Source organism: Nannospalax galili, unplaced genomic scaffold, assembly GCF_000622305.1.
Source record: "Nannospalax galili isolate Female #2095 unplaced genomic scaffold, S.galili_v1.0 scaffold52, whole genome shotgun sequence".
Lineage (NCBI taxonomy): Eukaryota > Metazoa > Chordata > Mammalia > Rodentia > Spalacidae > Nannospalax > Nannospalax galili.
In genome coordinates, this window is record NW_008334003.1 from 7,472,976 (window position 1) to 7,483,179 (window position 10,204).

Sequence of the window (10,204 nt, forward strand, 5' to 3'; positions counted from 1 at the left end):
AATGCTGTCTAGTGATTTTATTTCAGTCTGTTCATACTGGAGAACTGACTGATAACACAGATTAGGAGTTCAAGGCCTTTTTTGTTTCAGGAAGGATTTTGGCATTTGGAAACTTTTCTTTGAACATAGCGTGTTCACTCTGAAAACGTTGTTAAACGTTGTTGAATAAATGGTCGGATCAGATGCAGTTGCCTAGGTTATTGTTTTAGATGTTGTGGGTTTTTTTCTCCCACATAAACTTGAAACACAAATGCTGAGTCCACATTCAGGAGGATTCAGAGGCCTGCACATGTTCGTGAGCACAAAGCTTTGCTCTGATACTTTGGTATCAGAAAGGCCACCTCTTTGTGCCTTTCTCTGAGCCTCACACTTTGTGGGTCAAAGTGAGCTGATTCCGAGATTTCAGAGAGGCTCCCTTGCTTAAAGCACAGAGGACATCCTCCTCGCCGTCGCAATGCTTCCTTCCTTAGACTGGGATCAGAAGTGCAAAGAGATGTTGTTAGCTTTGCTAAAGGGCCCCTTTTTCTTTTATTTTCTTTTTCCTTGTTTGGTAGAAGATCCATGTCTAGGGTATTACATTTAAGGAGCTCTTCCTACTATCCTTCCATGACTTTAATTAGATTGTCTGCTCCCCTGAAATAAGTACTGTAGAAATCCATGACTCAAAATTACAGTTTTTTTCCCCATGAGGTGAAAGGGAAACTTGCTAAGCCCCGTCATGCTTCTGCTAACTCCACTTCAGGAAAAGGAGAAAGTGCTTGTTCATGTAAGATCAGTGGCAAGTGGGCCGAGCTTACACTCCTTTCTGTGGAGGGCTTGGCCAGTCTTCTGTCTTTGCCTGGGCACTGTGGAGCCTTCCAACCGACGCTCTCGCACCGCCCTTCTCAATTTCATCTCGTTTTGTGTTGGCCTCACATACCTTAGCTAGGAACCTCCACAACGCAAAGCAAACAAACTTGGATCTCCCAGGCATCGCCCTTCTGACCATTTCTGCTGCTCAGTCTCAATTCCAAGGTTGGGTAATACTGAGTCATATTATATTCTTTACTTTTTAATAATTCTACAAGTGATTACACATAAAATTCTGTTGTTTTTCCTGACATCTTTGGCCTTCATCTCTACTTTCCTCCTATAGCACTATACTAACTCTAGCTCCTGATCCTTCATATGTGTAATACTGCACGAGGCCTTTCGCAATTCTGATTAAAGACTTGCCTAACATGGACACATACAGCCCACAGGATAGTATTTGGTTTTGGGAAAAATAATTTCTCCTGAGACTTTGACAGTTCAAAAAATTATGGTTCAAGTCTTATACTTAGGACCCCTGGATTTGCTGTTCACAACACAGAAAATAATTCTACACTGGGGAAAGTTTCCTTACCAGCCACCCAGACTGAAAGAAGTCCATCTCTTAGAAAACTTCACTGAACAGCAGTCTGTTTCCTACTTTAGTACCAGTCTAAGACTGTTTGATCTAGACCCGAGCCTTCAGAAGTTCACCAGGAGGAAAGAGCAGGTGGGAAACTGTGGATTCTCCTGGGGAGGCTTGCAAAGGCAAACAATCAGCCATTGAGTCTTGCGGGGCAAGTCCTGCAACAGTTGTAAACATCATACAATCCTAAATGTGTGAGTTCAGATGTTAACTGAGACTCTCAAAACCTTGGAGCTCGGAATAATCTGTCTCAAATTTCCCATTCTGTAGAACATAGAAATAGTTCTGAATTTCAGATGCACCTCAAGGGGTATGTTTTTCTGACCATGGTCCTTTGAATATGGCTTATTTAATGCTGAAGAAAAATGCTGCAGTTTCCTCTCTTAAACATAGTCAGATGAATAAATGGACTGGATTGAAGGAAGGTTGGGGTGCTTTTGGTGCACTGGGTAGCGTTCTGCTGTCACACTGAGTCTGTGTCTTCTCCTGGTCCACTTCGTCCATCATTGCCCATGTCGTAGCACTGCCTTCAGACACTCCACCTCCTTCCTTCTGTTTTGTGATTTTCCCCACTCTAATAAGCCCCAGTGCCAACGAACCCTCAGTTCTCAGATTCAGCAGGGAGAGTTGGGAGAGTAGAAGGGGAGGGCTTACTTCCTTTGCCAAACACTTAAAAAAGTTTTCCTTTAAAGTGTCCTTTCTTCGACATGAGCTGTAGTGCTTACTGCTAAGATCAAAATATTTTCTGTCTTGCTGTATGCAAATGTCATATGAATAAGCATATCATATATATGCATGGAGTATAAATGAATAGGTATAAAGATACACACACAGAATACATAAGTATATGTAAGAAACATTCCAAATATATATCTAGACAAGTGTGGTGGCACACACCTATAATGTCTGCACTTGGGAGGCTGAGGCAGGAGAATTACCATGAGTTTAAAGTTGTCTTGGGCTCCAGAGTGAGACCCTGTCTTAAAAAAGTCGTATTTGCTTTGCACACATATATACAAAAGAAATAAATCAAAGTGTAGAAAATATCCATTTGAGAGAAATTTATTTGTGGTGTCTATGTTCATTCTGATCTTTAGCTATAATTTTAACATTTATGTCTGTAGTGTTTTATAATGTAAACAGCAGTGACATATCCCCAAACTCACCTACTATTAAGGAAGCTTCCTTCTCTAGAAGGCTCCCAGGGAGGATTCATCCTTTCCTAATCCCTTGTGACCTCAGGAAATCATTTCTCCTTTCTGAGCTGTTAGAGACAGAAAATTGGTCATTGGATTTTTTTTTAACAGGTGGAAGTTGTTGGTGAGCTTGAAAGAACTATTTCAATGCAGTGGTAGGGACAGTTCTGATTGTCCAATGGCAAATTAACTACTTCACAGTAACACCGACTCATAGTCCTAGTTACCTGGGAAGCGGAAGAGCGACCATGTCTTGAACCCATGAGTTTGAGGTTGCCTAGGCAAAATAGTGAAGCCACATTTCAAAAGGGAGTGGGGGAAAGAAGAAACAGGAAAGGAGGAAGAAAGAAAGAATGGAATAAAGGGAGAAGAAAGAAAGGACTACTTGGTTTATATTCTTCTCCAGAGAAAAGTCACTTCAAGATCCTGAGAACACAGAACATCTGTGCCATGACTGTGGTCTATTGTGTGAGAGCTAGGCAGGACTGAGTGAGCACCCTGGAGGCTTGGGAATGAGCTGTGATTTTCCCTCTATATTATAACCTTCTTTGCTATTGCTGATATTTAATATATTCTTTTCCTGTCATTGATGAAGGTGATGCTATTTATCACCTTGGAGCCTGTGGAGTTATTCTGCAGAAGTAGACAGGGCTTTTGAAGCATGCTTTAATGCCTCTCATGTGCCTCTTGTCACTAGGCGACTCATTTCCAAGATCGTCAACCAAGCGTAGTGCTGAGAACACAGAATTTGAATTCAGACAGATATGGATCTGAATTCCCAGTTATCATTCAATGGTTTGTTTCCTTAGGAAGACTTGATCACTGGAGCCGTTATTTCCTTGTTTGCAGAGGATCGTGCTGGCCGCCTCACCGACTCATCAATTAATTAAACGGGAGAGTGTATGTCCAGAAAGGCGCTTTCATATGGAAATATTAATTCTTCCTCCTTGGGGACTAGAGCATCTATAAACTTGCCCTTGGGACTGAATTTATTACCTTAGCTTCCCTAGCAAAAGCACCAACCAAGTGGTCCAGCCTATTAAGTCTGTCACATGCATGCCTTCTTTCGAGACATTTCTGTCAGGATATTGTGTTATGCTGTATTTTATGTAGTGTGATGTGGTATGATGTGGAATGATGTGGGTTTTTTTTTTCCCTCAGGCAGCTTTCCTATAACTTAAGGGAAAGTAGACATTACTGCAGCAGGTAAAAGCCACTTAGTGAACCCCTGTGATACAGTTGTAGAAGATGGTGATACTCCATCGTGTCGGCCATGCAAATAGGCCTCTCGCCAGCCAACATGGCACAGGTCAGGTTGAACAGGAGCCCCCACAGAGACCTGGAGAAGATGCCACTCAGGAATTTGCACGAAGCATTTTGTACATTTCCAATTTTGTCTTTTCCATATCATGACTTGGACCCTGAATATAAGTAATAGAATTAAACAGGGAACAAAAGACATCATATTAAATGTAGCCCAGTTTTGACCCTCATGTGTGCAACAGCATTCTCCAAAAGGCAGATTTTTTTTTTACCACCTATGTATATACTCAATGCTGCAGCAAAAATCACACTGCTGCTGAAGAGAAACCAGTAGGTGGCGCTGCTGCTCCATGCGTTACTTGTGAGGCCCTCAAGCGTGCACACCGAAGAAAGTTGCATTTCTAATGGGGAAGTATTTTAATGATGGGTGTGCAAGGGTCTCCTAAAAAGAGGAGCCCCTTTCTGTGTCAGTCAGAAGTAAGCTTCTCTCGGAAGGGGCTTAGCTCATTTGACCTTGGAAACTGAAAGCTTAGCTCTACCAAAGAGAATGAAAATCAGAGGGAGATTTGCAAAGAACAGAGCATTCAATTCCCCCACAGAGAAATAAGGTTAGTGGTCTGGAGACAGCAAGCAAAAAACAGCACAACTAAAGATATTAGCCCTGGAGAGACCTGAGGTTAATGTGGATGATAAGAGCCACAGAACCCTACTACATGCTAATTTGGTTTGTTAACTTATTACATCCTTGAGAGAATATTTTTTTCCCCTGGACTAGATGAAGAATTCCCTGGAGCCTCAGAGGTTTTTGTACCAGGAGATTAAGTAGCACAGAAAATTACAGCCGCGCATTTGTGCAGTTGGAGCTGAGGTGGTGTCAGCATTCCTATTTCAAGCCATTATTCTCAAGGATGTGGCTTGCCTGGGACATATAGACCGAGTCCCAGTCTCACACATGCATAATGAGTAGTCTAGGTGGGCTTGTGCAGAGACCCAGAATCACTTCAGAAGGGATGGGTCATTGGAGTTGACTTTCATTCTTAATCCAGAAAGGCAACAGAAGTTCAAAATCGACTGCTGAAATATGGAATGAGCTCTAAAAAAATGCTGCAAGATTTGTAGTGCAAAGGCTTGGTGTTCAAGCATGACAACCAAATTGACAAAACACACTCTTATTAGCCTTTAATGATTACTTGGGCCAATGGTCTGTGAACCAAGATAGATCTCCATGAAACCATAACAGCCCTAAAGGGCATCTGCATAATAAATACATATTTTCAAAAACTGGTTCACAGACACAGCAATGCACATCACTCTGAAATGCCAGCTAACTGGGATATATGGTAACATAGTCCAAATTCGTGACAACGCATAGCTCATCTCCTATCATCTAAAGGTGCTCATAAGGGAATCAGGGAAGGTAATAAACACGCATGGTGGTTCCTATATAGTCTGGACTCTCTACAGTCTTATTCCCACAGTGACTCCAACAGTAATCTGCCTGTAATAAGAATTGTTGCTCCTATTTGAGAGATGAGAAAATTGAGTCTTCACTAGGTAAAGCCACTTTCCTTGCGTACTCAGTTGTGAGCTCAGGATTATTCAGAAGGAAGCTCATGATTTTTCTACTTTAACTCCCGTGTCTCTTCCTATGAAGCTATTTTAATCTTTTTCGATTTGTATTTGTTTTTGACAAAACGACTCAGTCTCAGTCTCCTCATCTACAGCATGGGGTAAAATTATCCACCTCTCAGGGCTGTGGAAATGACTTAGCATAGTGCTTAACACAGAGAAAGCGCTCCGAGGATGCTGACACCATCGCTGCTCTGAGCTTGGACTGCAGCTGCACCCTTTTGCATTTAAGGGACTTGGACCACAGAAGTGTTCGCTCCTCAGTTCTCTCAGATTCATGAGGTGGAAGAGTAGAGTACATACATTGATTTTTCAGCCAATAAGCAGACAAAGACCAAGAAGGACAACAGGCATGGAAAATCGTGTGTCGATACTTAGAGAAACAAGGTGATTGCGGTAATTGAGCAGAACCGAAAGGAGTCACACGAGTGATTATAAGCTGCTCTTAGAGTTTCAGTGCTGGTTTTGACTTTGTGGTCTTGAAATTATGTAGGCTATGAACCTTCATCTCAGATCAACAGGACCCATGTTAGGCAGAATATTGTACATGTGTAATTAAATCTCTTCAAGAAGTAAAAAATCATACCAGGGGTTTTGATAAGAAGCTCGTATATAATAGTAAGTCTTCCCCAAGACCCAGGGGCTTCTGATGGGTGTCATGTGCCAAGCGGTCCCTTGCACGTCTGTATCACGAAGATGGAATGGGGAAGTTGGCAGTCTGGAAGGAGATAGCATTTTGGCAGAAGAGTGGACAAGGGAGAAGGGGGAGAGGGCAGGGTTAGAATATAGAACAAAGATGGCATGTGTTCAAGAGTGGAGGTGGAGAAGGAAAATTAGCACAAAGAATCTTTCCAGCTCTTAGAGTTTCAACTAGACATAGCTGAGAATTTTCTGTATGATGTTTTCGAATAGTGTGATGGTTTGAATGAGAATGTCTTGCATAGGCGTCAAGTATTTGGATATTTTGTACCCAGTTAGTGATGCTATTTTGGGAGGTCTTAGAAGGTGTGGCCATGCTGGAGGAAGCATGTCACTGGGGGTGGGCTTAGAGAGTTCTTGGGCCTTGCTGGATCTCCAGTCACACTCTGCTTCTGGTGCCTGCTTGAAGATGTGAGAGCTTAGCTTCTGCTCTTACTCCAGTCACCTCTGCTTCCCCACCATAATGCACTCGTGCTCCTTGGAAGTGTAAGCTAAATAAATGCTTCCTTTTGTAAGTTCCCTTGGTCATGGTGTTTCTGCCACAGCAACAGAACAGTGACTAGTAGACACAGAGGCACACACAGACACACTTGCCTACCTCAAGTTTTAGAGAGATGGATCCCTGAAGAACTTCATTTATGTGCCTGATGGTGGCCCAAATGCTTCTGCTCTATTAGCTGAAAGAAATCTGATGACAATGCCCTTGCATTTTCCCCTATTAGGCATGAGTGAAATGACAAATTTTGGTCACATAGCCAATAACAGGCAGAGCAAAGATTTATACCTGCCCTCAAGTTTGTTTGCATTGTGGTACTGGATTTGACAGCAGCACCGTTGTCTGACATTGTCTGCAATAATAAAAATGGACAAGACTGCGTATAGAAAGCCCCTCAAACAGACTTGCACATAATAAATGCTCAGAAATGCTAGTTTAGCTCCACCTGCTCATTAAACAGTAAGACTAAGTATGTAGCCTAATGCTTCCCAGTTAATTAGCAAACCTGGTTTAATTCAAACTTTTGTATTTCCAGATAAAAAAGTTTTTTTTTTAATAGACGAAATCTTTATGAAATAGCCTCTAAGAGCCCCTCAAATGTTGCTGAGAATTGAGTTCCCAGTTTCATTACAAATAAAAACAATAGAAACTGCTGGCCAAGGCAGAGTGATCAATTACAGGTGGCTGTCAGGAGTCTATTTACTGGGAAGCAATCTAGAAGCACAGCAATATTGAAACACAGTGTGAATTGCGTTGTTCCTTAATGGCTGGGGCCCTTTGGATATAGGCAGATGTGTGGGATATGGCTTCTTTAAACTGCATTATTCTGCCTCCTGAGGGATTTCAGCTCATCTCCATACTACACAGGTTGTCTGGTACAATGTGTGTCTTAGGATGATGGTGAGACTCAGAATAAGGAATCAACTCCTTAATGCAGGGGAAACACATTGATGCTACACAGAGAACTGTGCAAATTAACACCATCTGGGTTAATAAGGCTGATGTTGACAGAGTTTAAAATTGCTTCTGCAATTAAAAAGCCTGAGGAAATCTATATGTTTGGGTCTCAATGAGGATACATCAAATGGAGAGGAAGATTCTTAGTTTTTCTAAAAATAAAGAAAAGAGGGCTTTACTTCACACATTTTAAAAGGAAGGGGATGGTGTGAAATAACCTGCACCTTGCCACTGAACTAGCTACTGTTGCAGCTGGCTGTTTGGAGATAGCCAGGCAACACACTGTTTTCCCAGCAGATTCACCCAAACCTGGGCATACTCCTTTACAAGGAGGGAAGGCAAGCTAATCCCCATCAAGCATTCGTAATAAAAACTACTTTCATTTCTATAATCAGTAACATTCCATTTTATAGAGCTAAAGTTGAGGCAAGCAGGGGGAAGTCAAGATGCTAGTGTCAGCCAGTGAGGGGTGGTTCACAGCCTGATGTGCTTCTCTGCTAATCCTTAGGTAAGGTACGCACAGGCTCTAGATTTTACAATGGGCTCAGTGGTCCCTTTGCTCTCCACTGACTAGGAATTCCTGAGGGAACGCCATCATGATGACAGTATGACACTCGTGGTCCTCACTCATCACAGGCAATTCATTCCACAGACCTGGCCGAGGCTAGCGTAATCTCTCTCCTTACTTCTGAACATCTCACTAATAGAAAAAATAAATTTTACGTGTCTAACTTTTGGAAATAAAACAACATCCACTTCATGAAGAAGCTAAGAAGCGATACAGTGTTAACCTGGAATGTTCTTCTTTGCTCATGAAGTCGAAGGTCTGGGCCTCCTTGGAGTCACCTTCCTGGGTGATGCTCATCTGAGAACATGTTCGTCCTATCCGGCAGGCATGCCCTTACAGGAGGCTTAGACACTCCGCGGCCGTTGAGACCAGCTGCGCACACCTTCCTTTGGGTGGAGAAGAGGAAGGAGCTGTAGTTCTCGCCTCGCCTCCCCCTCTCACCCGTCCTCCTCTGCTTTCTCTCATTCCTCTCTGCTTCCAGGCCAGAGCTCTGAAGCTGAGGTCTGCTCAGGGCGTCTAGGGCTCTATGGACCCTCAGGAAATGTGGGTAAACTCGATAAGTATGCTTCCGCATGTTTCTGAAAACGAGGTCTATGACTTTAATCTGATTCTCAAAGAGTTCGTGTGGCTCCTGGGGAAGTTAGGTTGTCTGACTATGAATTCCTTTTTCTTTTTTTTCCAGTTAATTATTTATTTAATAAACACATACTTAGAGGAAACATTTCATTACAACCGCATTGACATATTCAATAACAATTTTCTGGGCTAAGATGCATCTTTTTCAAAATTGGCTGTAAACATTTTAGGTTTACAGTTGATAGAGTTGATACAGTTGTTAGAGTTATACAATATTGTACTCAGTATAAACCCTATAAGACATAAAATTAAATGAGGTTTTAACCTTTAAAAAAGATCTCCATTTCATTATTAAAATACACAGTTTCATACAGAAAAATTCATTTTTAATACAATTGACACTAAGATGCATATGCGTTTCTAATCTCTATATATCTGATTATTAGTAGTCACAGTTGGTTACTTTCTGAGCTCCTTAGCATCTGAGCATGGATATAAACTCATCAGGTAGATTTCAATGGGAATGCTTTTCACATCTACTAATTATTATTATTTTTTATCTTTAAAAAAATTTTAATAACTATTTGATTAGAAGAAGCATTTCACTACAGATTTAACATATTCAGTAACATACTCCAGAGCAAGAGTACATCTCTTTCACAAGTGGCTGCAAGTTTCTAGGTTCACAGTTGAGTTAATACAGTTATACAATATTGAACTCAGTATAAGCCCTGTAAGACATAAAACTGAATGAGTTTTTTAACCTTTAAAAAAGATCTCCATTTAATTTTAGAATATATTGTTCCTTGCAGAAAGACTCATTGTTTTTGCTACTAACACTGAGATGTTGGCACATGCATCTCTAATCTGTATGCATCTGATTATTACTAGTCAAAATTGGTTGCACTTGGACCCTTGGCACCTGCATATGTCTATGAAGTCATTGGGTGGATTTCAATGGTAATGTTTATCTCCTCTACTAATTAGCATTATGTAAATTTCCATGCTTCCTCCTCAAATATAACACATTAAAAAATTTTTTTTTGCTTTTTTTTGTGTGTGTATATATCACACAGAACATGCCAAAGCATCTTATTCAACTATACACCCACTTCCCAGTTGGCACCCTCCCATAGCCTGCCTCCCCCCACTACAGCCCTTATATTCTGATATCCCTGCTACTGTCTGCTGTGTTGTTGGCACCCCAGCCAATCCCCACTACTTGCCCTTCTGTTGAATCTAATCAGCCTATCTAGAGGTCTTTGTTTTAGGAGGGTCAGCTGTTCCTCTTCTAGCAGCAATCAGTTGTCAATATTCCTTTAGATAAGATTGGCGTCTGCTGTACATTTTCCCAGTTCTATGCTGGGTTACTATCTGGGAGTCCC

General features: G+C 41.5%; 1 pseudogene; it reads right to left on the minus strand.

The window, feature by feature from the left end:
* LOC103730707 overlaps window positions 1-973 on the minus strand; it is a 76,243-nt pseudogene extending 75,270 nt beyond the window's left edge.
* Between the last annotated feature and the right edge of the window lie 9,231 nt (window positions 974-10,204).